The sequence below is a fragment of the Rana temporaria genome, chromosome 1 (assembly GCF_905171775.1).
Source record: "Rana temporaria chromosome 1, aRanTem1.1, whole genome shotgun sequence".
NCBI lineage: Eukaryota > Metazoa > Chordata > Amphibia > Anura > Ranidae > Rana > Rana temporaria.
In genome coordinates this window covers 505,492,550-505,514,237 of record NC_053489.1, presented here as the reverse complement: position 1 = coordinate 505,514,237, position 21,688 = coordinate 505,492,550, and positions in this window count along the sequence as shown.

The following is a 21,688-nucleotide window of genomic DNA, read 5'->3' as shown; positions in this document are numbered from 1 at the left end:
AAATTAAAAGAGAAATCAAAAATATATATAACAGACCAATTTCGTGGTTTGGAAGGATAAATGTTGTAAAAATGGTCTTAGTTCCTAAAATCTTATATAAATTCCAAATGGTCCCAGTAGCCTTGCCACAGTCTTACATTAAAATAATAAACTCCCTATTAATGAACTATATTTGGAAAAATAAAAAACATAGGATCTCCGCTCAAGTACTAAAACTGAATAAGAAAAGGGGTGGATTGGCTGTACCGGACATCAAAAAATATTACTACGCGTCGGTCATTTCACGGGTTATAGAATGGGCTAAAGAGAATGATAAAATATGGATTAAAATCGAATGCGCACTAGCAAGGGCACAATTAGGGAGATTAATTTGGAACCCACCACAATATAGAACATTACACACGTCCACACATGCAATCACACTTAACGCACTACGGATTTGGGATAGACTACATAAACAATTAAAATCAAAATTTAACTCTCCACTCATAGATCTAAAAGATAATGAATATTTTGCACCAGGGACAAAAGGGGTGGGTGGAAATTGGATTAGAAATAGAACCCAGGTAAGGGATATAATTCAAAAGGTAAAATTATGACACTTCACGAGATTAAATCCAAGGTAGAATTCATGATGCTGGACGAATAGCGATATCTACAGCTATCACTATTTATTAAGCGCCTACCGCAACCTATGCGCCCACGGGAGGAGTACACAATGGTGGAACAACTTTGTATAACTGAAACCTCTAAGGGTAACATCTTTAAAATCTATAGATTTTTGCTGAAAGTGGATGAGCCAGAGACGCTAAAATATATTCAAAAATGGGAAAGAGAACTAGAAGTCCCAAGGGGGAAAACGACAGTAGGAAGAATACTTAACCTGACCCATACCTCTGCAGTCAACGTAAGGACTGCCGAGAAGAACTTTAAATGTATTATGGGTTGGTATGCTACCCCAGACAAAACTAGCAAATTCAGAGAAGGGCAGCCAGCAGAATGCTGGAGAGGGTGTGCTGCAAGGGGAACGATGGCCCACCTGTGGTGGGATTGTCCGAAAATAAAAAATTACTGGAAAAAAAACCTGACTTTGTTTAAGGTTATAACTAAGAAAGAGATAGAAGAGGACCCATGGGTTGTTCTTTTCCATGGGGGAGAAGAGACCTTAAAAGAATATAAAAAATCCTTGACCCCCCATCTGCTTAATGCAGCCAAGCGATTGATACCTAAGAAATGGTGGGAAGTTGAAAGCCCACAAGTTTGGGAGTGGATGGATTCCGTTGAGGACACATATAGGAGGGAGGAGCTGAAGTACAGGGTGGAGGAGGACAAGGCAGGTTCCAGGGGCAATTGGGCAATTTGGAAAGACTTTAAAAAAAACTGTAGTTTTGTGGAAAATCTGAGAGATTAATGAGGAAGATACAGCAGTAATAGGTCCAAATTTGCAAATGTGGAGTCATGAGATGGGGGAATGGGAAAAAAAAAGAACTTAAACGGCAGCCCGCAGTACACTTCGGCCAAAAGCCGAATCCTCTGCTGCTCGAACGTCCACTTAGCTGACTGTAGAAAAGAGAAAACTCTCCCAATCGTGTATTTCCGAGGATGCCATTTTCTGGCTTCCCAATAAGCAATATAAAAGTCTTACAGACCTTATGATAATTGTTTCTAGTGACAGTTTTTCTAGCATTCACTAGGGTAGAAACTACTGATCCTGAGATACCATGGTCCTTTAACACCCTTGGTTTAATAGTCATGCCGTCAAATTTACAGCCTGTAAATTGGGGTGGAATATAGAACCTTGAGACAACAGATCGGGGCGACATGGAAGCGCCCATGGCCCGTCTATTGTTAGTCTCACAATCTCTGGGAACCAGGGCCTTCTAGGCCAGGCTGGTGCCACCAGAATGACTGTAATCCCCTCTTTCCGAATCCTGCGCTACAAACGTGGAAGGAGAGAGATCGGAGGGAAAGCATAAACCAGGGAGTATTGTCTCCATGGAACTATCAGAGCATCTGCTGAGATTGCCGGAGGATCCCTTGTTCGGGACACAAATTGCTGGAGCTTCTTGTTGAATTTGGATGCCAATAGGTCGACCTCTGGCCATCCCCAAAGCTGGCAAATTTCCTGGAATACCCCTGGGTGTAGGGACCATTCCCCAGGCAGATCTGGTGGTGGCTGAGATAATCTGCCTTCCAGTTATCTACTCCCGGGATATGGACTGCCTATATAATCGGCAAGTGTCCTTCTGTCCAGGCTAGTATGTGGTTCACCTCCTTCAGAGCTCCTGGTACTGCCTTGGTGGTTTATATAGGCCACGGCTGTGACATTGTCATACTGAAAGCTGATACGGCAGTCCTGAAGCTCAACCGTCCAGGACATTAGGGCCAGACGTACTGCCCGTAATTACAGGATGTTGATGGGCAGTATCTGTTCTATCCCTGACCATTTTCCCTGAGCTGTGAGCCCATCTAGGGTAGCTCCCCAGCCTGAGAGACTGGCATCTGTAGTCAGTACTCTCCAAGTTACCGGAAGAAAGGATTTTCCCTTCCGTAGGTTCTGATCCTGCAACCACCACTTTAGGCTTAAGCATGCCTGAGGAGATAAGCACATTGGATAATTCAGGGCTTTTCCTCTTCTCCTCCAAGCCAACCAGAGGTCTTGTTGGAAAGGCCTGGAATGGAACTGGGCATAGGGCACTACCTTGAAAGAGGATACCATCCTCCCTAGAAGACTCATGCAGAGCCGAATGGAGGGTTGTCTGGTGCCCCTTATCTGACACACCTGAACCTTCAGGGCAAAGATCCTTACAGGTGACAAGAATACTCTTGCTTGAACCGTATCTAGGATCAGACCTAAATATTTTAGACTTTAAGCTAGTTTCAAGGCTGACTTTTTGGCATTTATTATCCAGCCTAAGCTTTTTAACCACTTCAATACAGGGCTTTTATACCACCTCAAAATTATATTCTGGCACTTCTCTCCTACATGTACAAATCATCATTCTTTTGCTAGAAAATTACTCAGAACCCCAAAACCTTATATATGTTTTTTTAGCAGACACCCTAGAGAATAAAATGATAGTCATTGCAACTTTTTATCTTGCACGGTATTTGCGCAATCATTTTTCAAATGCCTTTTTTGGGGGAAAAAATTGTTTCACGAATTAAAAAATAACAAAACAGTAAAGTTAGCCCAATTTTTTTGTAAAATATGAAAGATGATGTTAAATAGATACCCAACATGTCACGCTTTAAAATTGCACACAGTCATGGAATGGCGCCAAACTTCAGTACTTAAAAATATCCATAGGCAACACAAATTTTTTACAGATTACCAGTTTAGAGTTACAGAGGAGGTCTAGTGCCAGAATTGTTGCACACGCTCCAACACACGCGGCGATAACTCACATATTTGATTTGAACGGCGTTTACATATGTGGGTGGGACTTACGTGTGTGTTCGCTTCTGAGAGCGAGTTACCGGGGACAGGGGTGTTTTAATTTTTATTGTTTTTTTTTTTACACTTTTAAAAAATAAATAAAAATGTGATCGCTTTTTTCCTATTACAAGGAATGTAAACATCCCTTGTAATAGGAATGGTGTGTGACAGGTATTTTTTATGGAGAGATGTGGGGTCAATAAGACCCCACATCTCTCCTCCAAGCTGAAAAGCATGAGATTGAGAAAAAAAATCACAGATCTCATGCTTACTAGCCGAAATTGCAGCTTTGTTTACTTCCGGGAACCTACAACGTCGCGCCCGGGCCTCCGACGGTCATAGAGATGACTGGAAATCTCTATGCTCGTCATCTGGCCCTGGACGATTCTTTCTCCGGGCCCCCGATGGCACGGGAATACCTGGAGAAGCACTGGATGGTGGCGGGAGGGAGGATGTCCCCTCTCGTCGCCTATAAGAACGATCAAGCGGTGGAACTGCCGCTATGATCATTCTCATCGTGCACCGAATCTCCGGCATGAAAGAATGATATCTGAATGATGCCTCTAGCTGCAGGCATCATTCAGATATCCCTCCACAAAGTCAAGGATGTCATATGACTTTATAGGATGGGAGATCCCATCTGTGGACATCATATGACTATGGCTGGGTAAAGAAGTGGTTAAATACCGCACTGTGCATATTATGCTCTGTTCTAGAGCCTGTAATGAGTGATCTCTGAGTAGGAGGTCATACAGATACCTGAGCACTAGGGGCCAGATTCACAAAGGAGGATTCACAAAGGAGATACAACGGAGTATCTCAGATACTCTGTCGCATCTCTCAGAATATCTATGCGACTGATTCATACAATCAGTTACGCATAGATAGCCCTAAGATCCGACAGGTGTAATTGTTTTACACTGTCGGATCTTAGGATGCAGTACCGCGGCTGCCGCTGGGGGGAGTTTGCGTCGTAAACCAGCGTCGGGTATGCAAATTAGGAGTTACGGCAATCCACAAAGTTTTTTTGCGTTCGCTACGTCGCTGCTAGTCTAGTTTCCCGTCGCAAAGTTAGTCGTCGTTTTTGGTGCCCTAACTTTACACAGCACACGTATGTGCTGTATAAAGTATGGCCATCGTTCCCGCGTCGAAATTTGAAAATGTTTCCTTCTTGCGTAAGACGTCCGGGAATACGGAAGTACGCTACGCACATTGTCGTTTGAAAAAATGACGTCACTTTGCGCAAAGCACGGCGGGAATTTCGAAACGGAGCATGCGCAGTAGGTCCTGGCACGGGAGCGCGACTAATTTAAATGGCACACGCCCATTTGAATTACGCGGGCTTAAGCCGTAGGCCGCCAGCGTAGGTTTTCATTGCAAGTGCTTTGTGAATCAGGCACTTGCGATGAAAACTTGCGGCGGTGTAACGTATCTACTATACGTTACGCCGCCGCACTTCTACATGAATCTGGCCCTAGGATCCCTTAAAGCCCAGTACTGGTGCTAGGACCTTTGTGAACACCTGGGGAGCTGTAGCTAGCCCGAAGGGTAGAGCCACACACTGAAAATGATGTTCCTCTACTGAAAAACGTAGGAATCTCTGATGAGGTGGAAAAATAGGTATGTGTAAATACACGTCCTTTATATCTATGGAGGCTAGAAAGTCTTCCCTATGGAGTGAGGCTACTACTGAGTGGACAGACTCCATTCGAAAGGACTGTATCAATAGATACTTGTTTAGGGATCTTAGGTCCAAAATGGGCCTTATGTCCCTGTTTGGTTTCTGAACCGTAAATAGGTTTAAAACCCTGTGCCCATTTCGGATACCGGAACCTCTATAATCACTCCATGATGCACTAGATGATGTAGTGCCTGAAGCAATAAGTTTATTTTTGGAGGATCCGAGGGAACGCTGGATCGTAAAAACCGCTAAGGGGGAACCCCCCACAACTCTATCTTGTAACCGCGAGATATAATTGAGGTGACCCGCTCGTCCTGAATCATTGTTCTCCAAATGTCTGCAAAGTGTAGAAACCTTCCCCCCACTCTATAGAGGAGGGCTGGGTGCTGGTTTCAGAAGAATCTTGGACCCAGGGCTTCTTCTGGCCCTGGCCCTGTGGCTTTCCCCTAGCCCTAGTGCCCTGTTGGCAGCAGAACCACCTTGATGCTGAGACATCGGTTGAAGCAGTCCCTGAGGTTTTAAACAAGGGACGTCTAGTGCTTTTCTTAACAGGAAGTAGAGAACTCTTCCTTTCAGAGATCTTTTGGATATATTTGACCAAGTGATCACCAAATAAACATTCCCCATGAAAAGGGAAACCTGCCAATAACTTTTTACTAGTTCGACTGACCAGTTCTTAAGCCATAAGAATCTGCACATATGTACAGACGAGAGAGCCAGACGAGAAACCTGCTGTATTGAATCCTTTAAGGCGTCAATAGCAAAACAAGGCGCTAAAGAAATATTGTTTTTTTCAGGCAGATCATCCTCCTGTTTAGGCTTATCAAGCTGTTTGACCTGATCCTTTATGGAATGGCAGATACCAATTGCTGCAACAGATGGCTGAATAGCTGAACTGATCAAAGAAAAATAAGCCTTTAATAATGATTCCGATTTCTTTTCAACGGGGTCCTTCAAACCCTGTGCATTACTGTATCTACCAGACAAGTTAAGTTCTTGTTTAAGGAAGAGATTACTGCATCTACTGCTGGCATATTCCATTTTTTTATGAACTTTTCATCCATGGGATATAAAAGGGAAAACCTCTTAGGCCCCATACACACGATAGAATCCATCCGCAGATAAATCCCAGCAAATGGGTTTCTGCGGATAGATTCTATGGTGTGTACACGCCAGCGGATCTCTTTCCGCGGAGAAATCTCCTCTGGGATGGATTCCAGCAGATCGAATATTTGTTGTGCTGCACAACGAATCCATCTGCTGGAATCCATTCCAACGGATGGATCCGCTCGTCTGTACAGACTTACCGGATCCATCCGTCCAAAGGGATTCCCCGCACGCGTCGTAATGATTTGACGCATGCGTGGAATTCCTTATATGACAGCGTCGCGCCCGTCGCCGCGTCATAATCGCGGCGACGGCGCGACACGTCATCGCCAGAGGATTTCCGCGCGGATTTCAATGGGATGGTGTGTACACTCCATCCCATCGAAATCAGCGGATATCTTTGAGAGGATTTATCCGTGGAAACGGTCCGCTGGACCGTATTCGCGGATAAATTCTCCCGTGTGTATGGGGCCTTAGAAGGAACAAAAATCCTGTCAGGATGTTCCCAATCAGCATACACCGCCTGTTCAAACAGGGGGTTTAGAGGGAAAGTCTGTGTGGCCTGAAGAGGCCTCAGGGATCCCAAAGAGGACCAGGGGGCTCAGTCACCTCTGCAAGCAGCAACTTAAAGGCAGAGCAAATCATTTCAGTCAGAGTCAGGATCAAAAGACATCAATAGGATATCTTCTTGTCCAGATTGCTCAGAAGCAGACTCAACTGTCGGGAACCCAACTGAATCCTTAGGTTTTAACTCTACCCCATTCTCAACCCATTCCTGCTCCAAACTAGTAGACTCCAGGGAGGGGGATCTGTCACACTTCCTGCTACCCTGCGAGATGGAGGCAGTCATGCCAGAAACCCTATGCTCTAACCCGGCTAGGGCTGAGAACAGTTCATCCTTAGTGATAAAGGGTGAAGCAGCAGCGTAGACTGTAGGGACACGATACCAGATAGTTGCAGTGGTTCAGATTGCCTGTAGGCCTCTGGCCTACAGGGGATACAACACTAGGCCCAGATAAAAGGCTACTGTGCATGAGCGGCGAAGCCGCGTGCGCCATGGCCACCAACAAACAACTGTTTTTTTTATCCACCATATTCACCTATAATCTTTTCAACCCAGTTATACTCTTGTATTCATGGTCTAAAAGAGAAGAGACTGCCATCGTGGCCTCAGATTTTGGTCTATGAACTTCCTGATCCTCCCTTCTATTTTATCTTTTACAAAGTACCCCAAACGAATGTCAACCCAAAAAATGGACCACTCCCCTTATCCCCCTTTCCTGTAGGATACGGGCAACTTCCATATTCTTGTAGGAATCATAGGCGGGGGGCCTCATTCCTCAGGTGTATTCCCCAACAATCTCTCCCCCTCTTCTGTATATACAAATGAGTCCCATGCTGGCCAAATTTTAGTATACTGCTCTTTTGTGCCATCATACAGGTAAAAAACATCCAGACAAGCAAAAAAGGTACACTTTGAAAAACAACCACAGCTAGCCCAAAACTCCCCCATCTGGTCACTGCACATAGGTGTCCAGTCTCTAGCTAGCTTGACTGATTGTTACAATCACTGGGACACCCCACAATAAAAAATAAAGGGGTTTCACTTACCTGTCCAAGCACAGGGCCACTTATAAAATAAGGGCCCAATCTTTACCCTTCCCAGCGGGTTCCTGTCACTTGAGGACCTTTAAGGACTGGGTAACCTTTTCATGTTTGGGGTCCACTCCCTTGGACCTGTACAGCACCCTGCAGGAATGCCTTGTGGTGTCTAGGATTCCTCTTTTCAGGGTCCAGTGCCCGGGGGCCGCATTACAGGCAAAAGTTTTGCAGAACCTTGAGTCTTCTTTATGAGGCTCATGTACCATTTATCTAGGCCTGTGTAAAATTGATCTGGTCGGTCAATCCCATAATCCATTAGGGGACCGTTTGTGGTACTAGAGACCTTTGGTCTACCAGTGTCCATTCACCTGATGATGAAGTAGGTAATGAAAATTAACCTGAATCTGTGTCCCATGATGTATGAAAAAGAAAATGTTGTTTTTTTCAAAATTGTTATTTATTTTGTTTATAGTGCAAAAAATAAAAACAGCAGAGGTGATCAAATACCACCAAAAGAAAGCTATTTTTGTGAGAAAAAAATGACATACATTTTATTTGGGTACAGTGTTGAATGTCAGTTAAAATAATGCAGTGCCATATTGCAAAAATGGTCTGGTCTTGAAGGGGGTAAATCTTCCGGAGGTCCAGTGGCTAAATTAAAAAAAAGTGTGACATGTGGGGAAATTAAAGCAAAACATAACGTGTAAATAAAAAGAAAAAAAAAAGAAAAGAAAAAATATATATATATTATGCATGAATTGGATTTTTATTCATAAACCAAATGATGAGAATGAGTTGTCGTTGGAGAAGATTTTATGCAGTTTGTTCATCTCTAATAAAGATTATTTTTAAATTGATTATTTTAAATTTTTAATGGTGGTGTAGATCTTTATATAGAACGTAGAAAGTTACAGTATATGTGTCTACATCAATAATGTCACATCTACCCAATTATGAGGTATATAAAAATATATGTGTGCTATATTTTAAAGTATGCATGCTTCATAACTACACTGCCACACACTTACTAAAACATGCACTCCTAAAATAGAAAGGCAGTCATATCATAATATTGCAAGTAATTGAAAAATCCTGTTAGCCAGTTTTATTATATAACTTTAACCTGAGCATTTTATTAATATAACGTGTTTTATCGTTTGCACAGGGTTGTGAAAGCTAAGCATTTACATGAAATTGTACAGCATATGAAATGTTGCAGTTCATTTCCCAGCAGTGTTAGTCAATAGCAATGTTTATGGAGAAGGACATGCAAGGTAAGGAGGATCTTATTTGAACCTTCCCAGGGGAAAGCTTGAAAACTGGAGGGAGGCAATTATAGCTGACCTTGTACTGGCCAGTTGTTGTAGGCTGCTGAATCAATAGTTAAAATAGCAGAAATATACTGTGAAAATATTTGCCTTCACTAACGGCTGTCTATAAATTATATTGTACAGGGTAAATGAACAGTTGCTATGCAGAAATATCAAACATATATATATATATATATATATATATATATATATACACTTATAAACACATGCTAAGATTACAATTATTGCCCGTATTGCCCATAACGAACTCTTAAGGGCATGCACTAGTTTAAGCTTTTTCTCAAGGTCAGGGTACTTTAGTCAGCACAAATAAAATAGGTACTTATAAACATTAATGAGAACATGGGGATTTTATGTGTTAGGAAAAAAGTTCAATATGTCAAGAGAAATAATATTCAAAGTAAATCACTTAGCGCACAATTTAATATATTAAGTCAATAAACACTTCTTTACCTAATGACTCAGTGTTTCAGTTATCAATGTAAAATATTTTACATTTAGTTGCTTTTATTTAAAAAATTAATTATGAAATTAAAGAAACAATCATGTAAAAATTTATTTTCACAGTCTGCCAGCACTATAAGAAGATTATGCCATCTAAAAGTACAATACAGAAATGACCTCATATTATTATAATCTGATAACAATATGATCCTGTTCGCAGTCCTCTGGAACATTTTGCAAATTAAAAAAGGGTAAAATGGTTATTTTGCTGTACTGAAATGAAAAGTGCTTCACAAACTACAGCTTCTGTTTACAGTCTGTGACAGATTAATCTCAACTGCTAACCCCCCACCCCTTCCTTAGCTAACATAACTATACAAATGTTTGTCATCACATTAAATCTTGCTGTCATTATATACTTCTAAATGCAGCACGTGGACTGAAAGAAATCAAAAAACAATGGCCCGGATTCAGAAAGGAGATACGATGGCGTGGTATCTATGCGACTGATTCATAGAATCAGTTACGCATAGATTTCCCTAAGATCCGACCGGCGTAAGTGTCTTACACCGTCGTATCTTAGGCTGCATATTTACGCTGGCCGCTAGGTGGCGCTTCCGTATATTTATGCAAGGAATATGCTAATTAGGTATATACGCCGATTCAGAAACCTACGTCCGCCCGGCGCATTTTTTTACGTCGTTTACATTCGGCTTTTTCCGGCGTAAAGTTACCCCTGCTATATGAGGGGTATCCTATGTTAAGTATGGACGTCGTTCCCGCGTTGAGTTTTAAAAATTTTACATCGTTTGTGTAAGTCGTTCGCAAATAGGGCTGGACGTAAGTTACATTCACGTCTAAAGCAATGACGATTTGTGGCGTAATTTCGAGCATGCGCACTGGGATTCTTTGACGAACGGCGCATGCGCCGTTCGCAAAAAACGTAAAATTCACCTGAAATTTAAATAAAACACGCCCACATTATCCAGATTTGAATTAGGCGGGCTTACGCCGGACTACATACGTTTCGCCGCCGTAACTTAGGGTGCAAGTTCTTTCTGAATACGGAACTTGCGCCCTAATTTACGGCGGCGTAACGTATCTGCGATACGTTACGCCCGCAGATAGATAGACAATTCTATCTGAATCCGGGCCAATAACTTTATCACTTAAGACCCGGACCATTATGCAGGTTAAGGACCTTGCCCCTTTTTGCGATTTGGCACTGCGTTGCTTTAACTCACAGTTGCGAAGTCGTGCGACGTGGCTCCCAAACAAAATTGGCGTCCTTTTTTTCCCATAAATAGAGCTTTCTTTTGGTGGTATTTGATCACCTCTGCGGTATTTATTTTTTGCTGATAACAAAAATAGAGGGACAATTTTGAAAAAAATTCTATATTTTTTACTTTTTGCTATAATAATTATCCCCAAAAATATATAAAAAAAACTATTTTTTCCTCAGTTTAGGCCGATACGTATTCTTCTACCTATTTTTGGTAAAAAAAATCGCATTAAGCGTTTATCGATTGGTTTGCGCAAAATTTATAGCGTTTACAAAATAGGGGATAGTTTTATTGCATTTTTATTAATATTTTTTTTTTACTAGTAATGGCGGCGATCAGCGATTTTTTTCATGACTGCAACATAATGGTGGACACATCAGACAATTTTGACACATTTTTGGGACCATTGTCATTTTCACAGCAAAAAGCGCTATAAAAATGCACAGTTTACTGTGAAAATGACAATTGCAGTTTAGGAGTTAACCACTAGGGGGCACTGTAGGGGTTAAATGTGACCTCATATGTGTTTCTAACTGTAGGGGGGCGAGGCTGGACGTGTGACGTCAGTGATCGTCTTTCCCTATAACAGGGAAGAGACGATCACTGACACTGCCACAATGAAGAACGGGGAAGGTGTGTTTACACACACCTCTCCCTGTTCTTCAGCTCCAGTGACCAATCACAGGACACCGGCGGCAATCGGGTTCGCGAGTCCTGCGGGTGCGGTCACAGAGCTTTGGACCGGGTCGCAAGCGCGCTGCCGGTGGCGCGCTTGCGACCCCATGGCTGGGCTTAAAGAGACACGTACAGGTACGTGATTGTGCCCAGCCATGCCATTCTGCCCCTAGAGCACATTTAATGCAAGCAGATGGCAGGTTAGGTGACGTACCATTATTTTGCTGCTTACTTCCCTACTTCCTGTTTTTTGGGCATGCATGCATGTGCCTCCTGCTGACCTGTTGGCCACAGCATGAGTTTGTCTGGAGGTTACAGCCAATCATTTTGGCAGTATACCTGCTGATCGGCTGTGGCAATTCAAAGCACAGATCTCTGTGTTTGTAAACACAGACTCTGGCTGGATTTTGTGGCCATGCTCACCTATCACATCCAGTTGAGATGTCACAACCGCCTGACTGTGCATTTCATGCCAACCAGGAAACCCCAGAGACTCCAAGTGCAGCCGTCTAGTATAGCACAGCTTTGTCCATCCGGTGGACTGGGACTTACAGCAGCAGACTTTCCCATTGTTTACATGTCTTTCTTTAGAATTTACCATGTGAGTGCAATTTTTTTAGCCCAATAAAATAGTTTTTAATCTGCTACACATAATTGGCACTTGCCTCCCTCCTCTTTTATACCTTTCTGCTAGAGTTGTTTCTTGGATATAGCAGCCACTGAGTGGGCATTCTCCATTGACCGGGTTTGGTCAGCATGGACTCTTCATCCATTTGCCTGTTTTAGGTCTACTTCCCAGGACTGTGTTTCAGACAGTGGACTTTGATACTCACTTCCCTCCCATTGCACCAAGTATTCCCTTTGTTGAAAGTACAATAGGAGAAGAAAAGAGAGATTTCTTAACTAACATCAGGACAGGAATGAAAAAAGATTCTAAGGATCCAAAGAAAGGAATATGTCATAAACCATAGAAATCTATATATACCTCTAAATAGTAATTGTACATCTATCTGTTTAATTAGATGTACCCACCTATGATCAGAGTCTAGATCCTCCTGTGTGACATTTAGAATTTTGCCTCTAGGTGAGTCCTGTCTTGTTTCACTCACAATAGATAACCCTGGAGATGCACTGCAATAAACCTTTGCAGAATTGCACATTTCCACAAAAAATAAAACAAATTCCACATGTTTTTTTCATATGATTTCAGTGGTGGTTGCTCTCTATATATGTTTTTCTGATGCACTGACTCACTTGATTACTTGCCTGACGAAGAGGTCCTGCGTGGCCTCGAAACGTTGCATTTTCTGTAATGCTTTTTTTGTAATACATTTTTGGACGTTATCTACGATCCATGGTGTGCTGGCGAATATTTGTATTATTTTAGGGCCAGATCCACATACAATTAGATAGGCGCAGGGTATGTGAGATACGCTACGCCGCTGTAACTTACTTTTTAATTTTTTGAATCCACAAAGAATTTGCGCCGTAAGTTATGGCGACGTAGTGTATCTCTCGGCACGTAATTCAAATTGGCGAGTAGGGGGGCGTGTTTCATTTAAATGAAACACATCCCTGCACCGAATGAACTGCGCATGCTCCGCCCCTAAATTTTTCATTTTTTTTAGCTTAGACGTGAATTACGTCCATCCCTATTCACGGACGACTTACGCAAAAAAAAAAATTCAAATTTCGACGCGGGAACGACGGCCATACTTAACATGGCAAGTCTAACTATACGCCGCAAAATACCAGCTTTAACCATACGCCGGAAAAAGCCGACTAGAGACGACGTAAGAAAATGCGACGGCCGCGCGTACGTTTGTGGATCGTCGGAAATAGCTAATTTGCATACCCGACGCGGAAAACGATGCAAACTCCACCCAGCGGACGACGAAGAATTGCATCTACGATCCGAAGGCTTCGTACGCCTGTCGGATCGAACTCAGATGCCGTCGTATCTTGGTTTGAGAATTCAAACTAAAGATACGACGCGGGAAATTTGAAAGTACGCCGGCGTATCAGTAGATACGCCGGCGTACTATCTCTGTGGATCTGGCCCTTAGTGTCTACATGTCTATGTGAATATTCACCTGTATCTAGTGCTGCTAATGTGCTAATTTCACACTGCTAAAATAAATCCACAAATCTGTACAAAATATTCTGACCATAGACATCTCTGATGATTATGTAAACAAAAGGCATGTACTGTAGGATTATTCCAATACGATTTGATTATCTCACCGCTATTTGCATATGTTCTTAGCTCACCAATAGGGATGAGCCAAACACCCCCAGTTTGGTTCGCATCAGAACATGTGAACAGGCAATAAATTAGTTCGAACATCCGAGCACTGTTAAAATCTATGGGACTTGAACATGAAAAATATAAAGTGCTCATTTTAAAGGCTTATATGCAAATTATTGTCATAAAAAGTGTTTGGGGACCTGGGTCCTGTCCCAGGGGACATATATCAATGCAAAAAAAAAAGTTTTAAAAACTGACATTTTTTTTCGGGAGCAGTGATTTAGATAATGCTTAAAGTGAAACAATAAAAGTGAAATTTTCCTTTAAATTTCGTACCTGGGGTGTGTGTATAGCAGTGTTTCTCAACTCCAGTCCTCAAGGCGCCCCAACAGGTCATGTTTTCAGGCTTTCCTTTATTTTGCACAGGTGATTTGATCAGTTTCACTGCCTTAGTAATTACCACAGCTGTTTCATCTGAGAGAAATCCTGAAAACATGACCTGTTGGGGCGCCTTGAGGACTGGAGTTGAGAAACACTGGTGTATAGTATGCCTGTAAAGTAGCGCTTGTTTCCCGTGCTTAGAACTGTCCCTGCACAAAATGTAATTTTTGAAGGAAAAAAAGTAATTTTAAAGTACTTGCGGCTATAATGAATTGTTGGCTACCGGCAATACAGAGAGAAGTCATTGAAAGTCATTAATAATAAAAAAAAATACGTGGGGGTCCCCCCAAATTCAATTACCAGGCCCCTCAGGTCTGGTATGGATATTAAGGGGAACCCTGCGTCAAATAAAAAAAAATGACGTGGGGTTCCCCCAAATAGTATGGATTTTAAGAGGAACTCCGTGCCAAATAAAAAAAAATGTCGTGGAGTTTCCCCAAACATCCATACCAGACCCTTTATCTGAGCACGCAACCTGGCAGGCCACAGGAAAAGAGGGGGAATAAGAGAGGGCCCCCCTCCTGAACCCGTACCAGGCCACATGCCCTCAACATGAGGAGGATGCTTTGGGGGTCTGTCATGTGGTTGTGGGGGTCTGCAGGCGGGGGGCTTATCGGAATCTGAAAGACCTCTTTAACAAAGTGGACCCCCAGATCCCGCCCCCCCCCTATGTGAATTGGTAAGGGGTACATTGTACCCATATCATTTCGCAAAGAAAGTGTAAAAAATAAAAAAAATAAAACACACAGACACGTTTGGGATAAAATAAAAATAAAAAACGATTCCAGTGGTGGTAATCCACTCTTGGTCTCCACACCAACGCTGTCGGTATCCTGTGATGGATGATCTCATCTCCAGGCTCCAGCGATGGATGATCTCCTCTCCAGGTCCAGGCTCCAGTGATGAGATGTCCAGTGCAGCAAGGAACAGCATCCTGTCTCCACACCCCGGGAATAACGTTGCAGCAGCCTAACAGGTCTCTTATGTAAATGAGGACAGGGCCACACGTCACATGACCCCGTCCCCCTCTGACGCAAGGGGAACCCGGGCTTACCCAGTGACATGACGGGTGACCCCACCCCCCTCTCATGCAACGGGAAACCTGCGTTACATCGCTGGATCGAGCCTGGACCTGGAGAGGAGATCATCCATCGGTGGAGCCTGGAGAGGAGATCATCCATTGGTGGAGCTTGGAGAGGAGATCATCCATCGCAGGATACCGACAACGTTGGAGTGGAAACCGAGAGTGGATTACCACTGCTGAAATCTTTATTTTTTTTTTTTAATAAAGGACTTTTCCCAACGATGTCTGTGTGTTTATTTTTTATTTTTTACACTTTCTTTGTGAAATGGTAGGGGTACAATGTACCCCATTACCAATTCACATGGGGGGGTGGGATCTGGGGGTCCCCTTTGTTAACCACTTGCCGACCGGCCACCGCCGTTATACGTCGACAAGTTGGCTCGGCTGGGCGAGAGCACGTAGTATGACGTCCTCTCTCCCAGCCGCCACTAGGGGGCGCGCGCGCGCCGCCGTAGGCGCGCGCCCCCCGCTCGCCCCCAACTCCCGTGCGTGTGCCCGGCGGGCGCGATCGCCGCCGGGCACGCGCGATCGCTCGGTACAGAGCGGGGACCGGGAGCTGTGTGTGTAAACACACAGCTCCCAGTCCTGTCAGCAGGGGAAATGCTGATCTTCGGTTCATACAATGTATGAACCGAGGATCAGTTTTTCCCCTAGTGAGGCCACCCCCCCCCCACAGTAAGAACACACCCAGGCATACTTAACCCCTTCCCCGCCCCCTAGTGTTAACCCCTTCACTGCCAGTGGCATTTTTATAGTAATCCAATGCATTTTTATAGCACTGATCGCTATAAAAATGCCAATGGTCCCAAAAATGTGTCAAAAGTGTCCAAAGTGTCCGCCATAATGTCGCAGTACCGAAAAAAAAAATCGCTGATCGCCGCCATTACTAGTAAAAAAAATATAATAAAAATGACATAAAAATACCCCCTATTTTTTAACACTATAACTTTTGCGCAAACCAATCAATAAACGCTTATTGCGATTTTTTTTTACGAAAAATATGTAGAAGAAAACGTATCGGCCTAAACTGAGGAAAAAAAAATGTTTTTTATATATTTTTGGGGGATATTTATTATAGCAAAATGTAAAAAATATTCATTTTTTTCAAAATTGTCGCTCTATTTTTTTTTATATTGCAAAAACTAAAAACCGCAGAGGTGATCAAATACCACCAAAAGAAAGCTCTATTTGTGGGAAAAAAAGGACGCCAATTTTGTTTGGGAGCCACGTCGCACGACCGCACAATTGTCTGTTAAAGCGACGCAGTCCCGAATCGCAAAAAGTACACTGGTCTTTGGGCAGCAATATGGTCCGGGGGGTAAGTGGTTAAAGGGGTCTTCCAGATTCCGATAAGCCCCCCGCCCGCATACCCCCACAACCACCAGGCAAGGGCTGTGGGGATGAGGCCCTTGTCCCCATCAACATGGGGACATGTTACTTTGAGGGGTCACAGACCCCCAAAGCATCCTCCCCATGTTGAGGGCATGTGGCCTGGTACAGTTCAGGAGGGGGAGCTCTCTCGTTCCCCCTCTTTTCCTACGGCCTGCCAGGTTGAGTGCTTGGATAAAGGGTCTGGAATAGATTTTTGGGGGGAATTCCACACCATTTTTTTTTTATTTGATGCAGGGTTCCCCTTAATATTCATACCAGACTTGAAGGGCCTGGTAATTGAATTTAGGGCATTTTTTTTGTATCAATGACTTTCAATGATTTTTCTCTGTATTACCGGAGCCGACAATTCATTATAGCTGTGAGTACTTTTAAATTACTTTTTTTCCTTCAGAAATGACATTTTGTGCAGGGACAGTTCTAAGCATGGGAAACAAAAGCTACTTTAAGGCATACTATACACACCCCCTAGGTATGAAATTTAAAGGAATATTTCACTTTTATTGTTTCACTTTAAGCATTATTAAAATCACTGCTCCCGAAAAAACTTCAGTTTTTAAAACTTTTTTTGCATTGATACATGTCCCCTGGGGCAGGACCCGGGTCCCCAAACACTTTTTATCACAATTCCTTGCATATAAACCTTTAAAATTAGCACTTTAGATTTCTCCAATAGACTTTTACAGGGTGTTCTGTGGCTTTTCAAATTTCCTGCGAACACCCCAAATTGTTCGCTGTTCACCGAATGGGCGAACAGGAAATGTTTGAGTCGAACATGAGTTCGACTTGAACTCGAACCTCATCCCTACTCTCCAAGTTAATATCTCCTTCTGCACCAAGTGGGGGAGATCATCTCCAATCTAGCCACACCCCCCAAAAAAAAGAAAGAGTATGGAAATATCTCCATTCCTCAATTTGCTGTAAACTTTGGAGCTATTATGGACTAAAGTGCATGAAAAACACAAATTTGTGGAAAGAAGTTTGAGAATAGACTTACCTTATTCTGCATTTTGGCTGTAACACCTATTCAGCATCACAATCTGTCACAATCCTGTGATCAATTTTGAATGAACAGGTATGAATTACATAAAGAGTGCGAAAAGACATGGTTGGTGCTACTTCTCAGAGAAATGCACACATACTTTCTTGTAAAAAAAATAAAATAAATTATTGACACACAGTATATAATTGAATGCACACAAAGACAGGTTAAAGTTGGGTAAAATATGATTCCCCATACTTGTTTTAGAGCATTATATTGTGGTACCTTGCATCTTACCCACTAGTACATAGATATATATTAATGACTGCCATACCAATTGCTATAAGTTATGATAATAGACTGCCAGTCGGTTGCTACTGTTATTTTTAATGTAGGAATCCTTTGTTAAAGAGTGAATGTATTTTTGCATATACAGTATTTATATACTTCTTACATCTATTACATCTATGGTACATTATTTCATTTTTATTAGCTCTAGTTTGTGTGCATCTTAGTGCCTTGGCCGCTCGGTGCACCCCTTTTCCTCTCCTATGCAAGCATTATACCTTCCCTGGGTCTTTTTGGACCCACTGGTGGATACAGGTCAGAGCCTTATGTATGTAAATGCAATGGCTCCCAACTATCTATCTAAAAATTATTTGAACTCATGCAACTGTTTAACTATGAACAGTATATATGCAGTGGCACTCTCTCCTGTACCGATCTAATCACCATAGATAGATTCATGCATTGCCGAATCTATCTATGGTCGCTGCTGACACCCCCTATTCAGGTGTCTGGCCCCTTTTCGGGTGTCGGCACCTGAATTACAGCGGCAGGGGTGTTTTTTGGAAGCACCTGATTAGAGCCGTAGGCGCCCAAAAATGTGAACAGCGGGGCACCATGCTGGGCATTTGCTGTTAATTTAGCTGTGTGTTAGAAAAGCGAAGGAATTCGCTTTGCTAACACTGAATCCGCCTCTCAGCCAATGGCAGCATCTGATGGGGCACAGTAGCAGCATTTGATGGGGCACACTGGCAGCATTTGATGGGGCACACTGAAGGCAATTGATGAGCACAGTGTCAGCAATTGATGGGTACAGTGGCTGCATTTGATGGCACAGTCGTGGCAATTTATGGGTACATTGGCTCCATTTGATGGCACAGTGGCTGCGTTTGATGAGCACAGTGGCTGCAATTGATGTTTGTTTGTTTTTTCAGTTTGTTTGCGCCCCCCAAAAAGCACCAGCTGCCACTGTATATATGTATATGTCTTAAGGTTGTTTACATTTCTTTAACAGCAATAGCATAAATGTATTTAACCGCTTGTCGACCGGCCTCTATCATTTTACTGCGGCAGGTTGGCTCGTTCGCGTGGACCGTCGTAGCTGTACGTCGGTCCCTTTAAGTGGGATTGCAGGCGCGCACATGCTAACTGCACAGCGGGGGTGCCGATGCTTGTGACCAGTGGTCGCGATGACCACCTGCCATGAGCGATCACGTGAGGCACGAGAGGCAGAACTGAAAGATGCAGATCGTGAGTTTCTACAAGCTGGGAACCACAATCTGTCATCTCCTATAGTAAGTACCATCCCTCAAAGTTAGAACACACATTAGGGAACACACTTGATTTGCCCCCTAGTGTTAACACCTTCCCTGCCAGTGACATTTACACAATAATTAGTGCATTTTATAGCACTAATCGCTATGTAAATGTCAATGGTTCCAAAAACGTGTTAAACATGTTCGATATGTCTGCCATAATGTTGCAGTCCCGATAAAAATCGCTGCCATTGCTAGTAAAAAAATAATAATAACAATGCTATAAATCTATCTTATATTGTAAACGCTATAACTTTTGCGCAAACCAATCAATATATGCTTTTTGCGATTTTTATTACCAAAAATATGTAGAAGAAAACATATCGACCTAAACTGAGGAAAAAAATTAGCTTTTTTTAAAAAAAAAAATTGGGGCTATTTATTACAGCAAAAAGTACAGAATATTGTGTTTTTTTTTTCAAAATTGTTGCTCTTTTTTTGTTTATAGCGCAAAAAATAAAAACCACAGAGGTGATCAAATACCACCAAAAGAAATATCTATTTGTGGGAAATAATAGGACGTCAATTTTGTTTGGATTCTACATCGCACAACCGCGCAATTGTCAGTTAAAGCAAAGCAGTGCCATATCACAAAAAAATGGTCTGGTCATTGAGCAGCCAATTCTTCCAGGGTTGAAGTGGTTAAGTAGATCCATTGGCTCATACCTATCTAAAATTATTTGATCCGATGCACCTTTATATCTATATATATATATATGAGTCTTAATACTGTTCAATTTCTTTAACAGCATCTCTGTATCTCCTGAGAAAGCTATGAAGTAAAACATGTTGATATCTGATCTTGCCCACACATAGTACAATTATTGTAATTTATAGCTTTAAGTGGGGCAGTCATTATGGTATTTATGTGTATTATTAGGTGAGATATAAGGTAGCACAATATGATGCTCTAACCTTCTGTGGGCTATCATCCAAGTTTTTTTATTTCTGTTTTTTACCAAATTTTAACTTGTGCCTGTGTGCATATAATTATATATGGCAACAGATATGAGGTTTTTATAAGAAGGTTTGTCTTTCTCTGAGAGGTAGCACCAATTAAAGTCTTAGGTATTTTCTCATTCTTTACCAATTGTGTTAAATAGGGATGTGGTACACACTTTATCCATCACCATACTCACATGAAAGGAACAGTATGGATTGTCAGAGATACAGTGCCATTTGGCCAGTTGGTGAATTTTCCTGTAGGATCTCTGAAACAGGGTTTTTTCAAATGTGAACACAGAAAAGTAGGACCCACTTCCCAGAACTAACTCACCAGGTATACAGTACTAGTCATACAGGATGGAATCCTTATAGCAACTGCACAGCCCTTCTGCCAATCACCGTTGTGGGTGGTTCCTTTAAGCGAAACTTTCTCCAAAAATGAGGGTTCCTCTCTGAAAGCATCCCAGTGCCGTGATTCTATTGGGCATCACTATTATCTAGGACAGGGCATCAGAAAGATGCTTGGGAATTTATGTGTCTTGAACCTTACCTCTCCCCCCAAGAGTTTACAAGTAGATGGTTATCCCTTTTCTCATGGACTGATTAAGGCTTCATATACACTACAGCTCCTAAACTTGAGTTTAGGAGCTTTTGGTGTTTCTGTGCCAAAGCTGCTAAACTCAACTCCATAAAAGCCTATGGGGTTGATTTACTAAAACTATAGACAGCAAAATCTGGCGCAGCTGTGCATGGTAGCCAATGAGCTTTCAACTTCAGCATGTTCAATGAAGCTTTGACCAAAAACATGGAAGTTGATTTAGCACTTTCCAGTTTTAGTAAATCAACCTCTGTGTCCATGTACACATAGGCCCAGATTCTCAAAGAAGTTACGCCGGCGTATCTCGAGATGCGCGGCGTAAGTGTATATATACGCCGGCGTATCTATGCGCCGTACCCACAGAACCAGATACGCCTGAAAATAGGCTTCTTCCAACCGTCGTAACTTTTCTACGCCGGTGTAGCGTAGGCGCATCTTTATGCTGGGCGCATCTTGCGCTCCCATTGATTTTCTATTCAAATATGCAAATGAGGGAGATACGCCGATTCCTGAACGTAGGTCCGCCGGACGCAGGCTACGCGCGGTGCGCGTAAGCTGTACGTCCGGCCTAAACTTGCCCCTCATAAAGCAGGGGCAACTTTGCACCAGACGTGTGCAGGTCAGCTGGAGAGCAGCTTCAGCAGCACCGTTACGGACGAGCTGAGCAACCACACTTGCAGGAAAACACATCTGTATGCCAACATGCCAGGGGCACATATGCCAGGGTCATAGCTATACTACTGTGTGCCCAGGCGCGTAGAAGGAGGAGGGCATGGGAGAGGATATACCGAATGCGCATAAACGTCTTTGGCATGGGGGATTTGGAGGTGTATCGCAT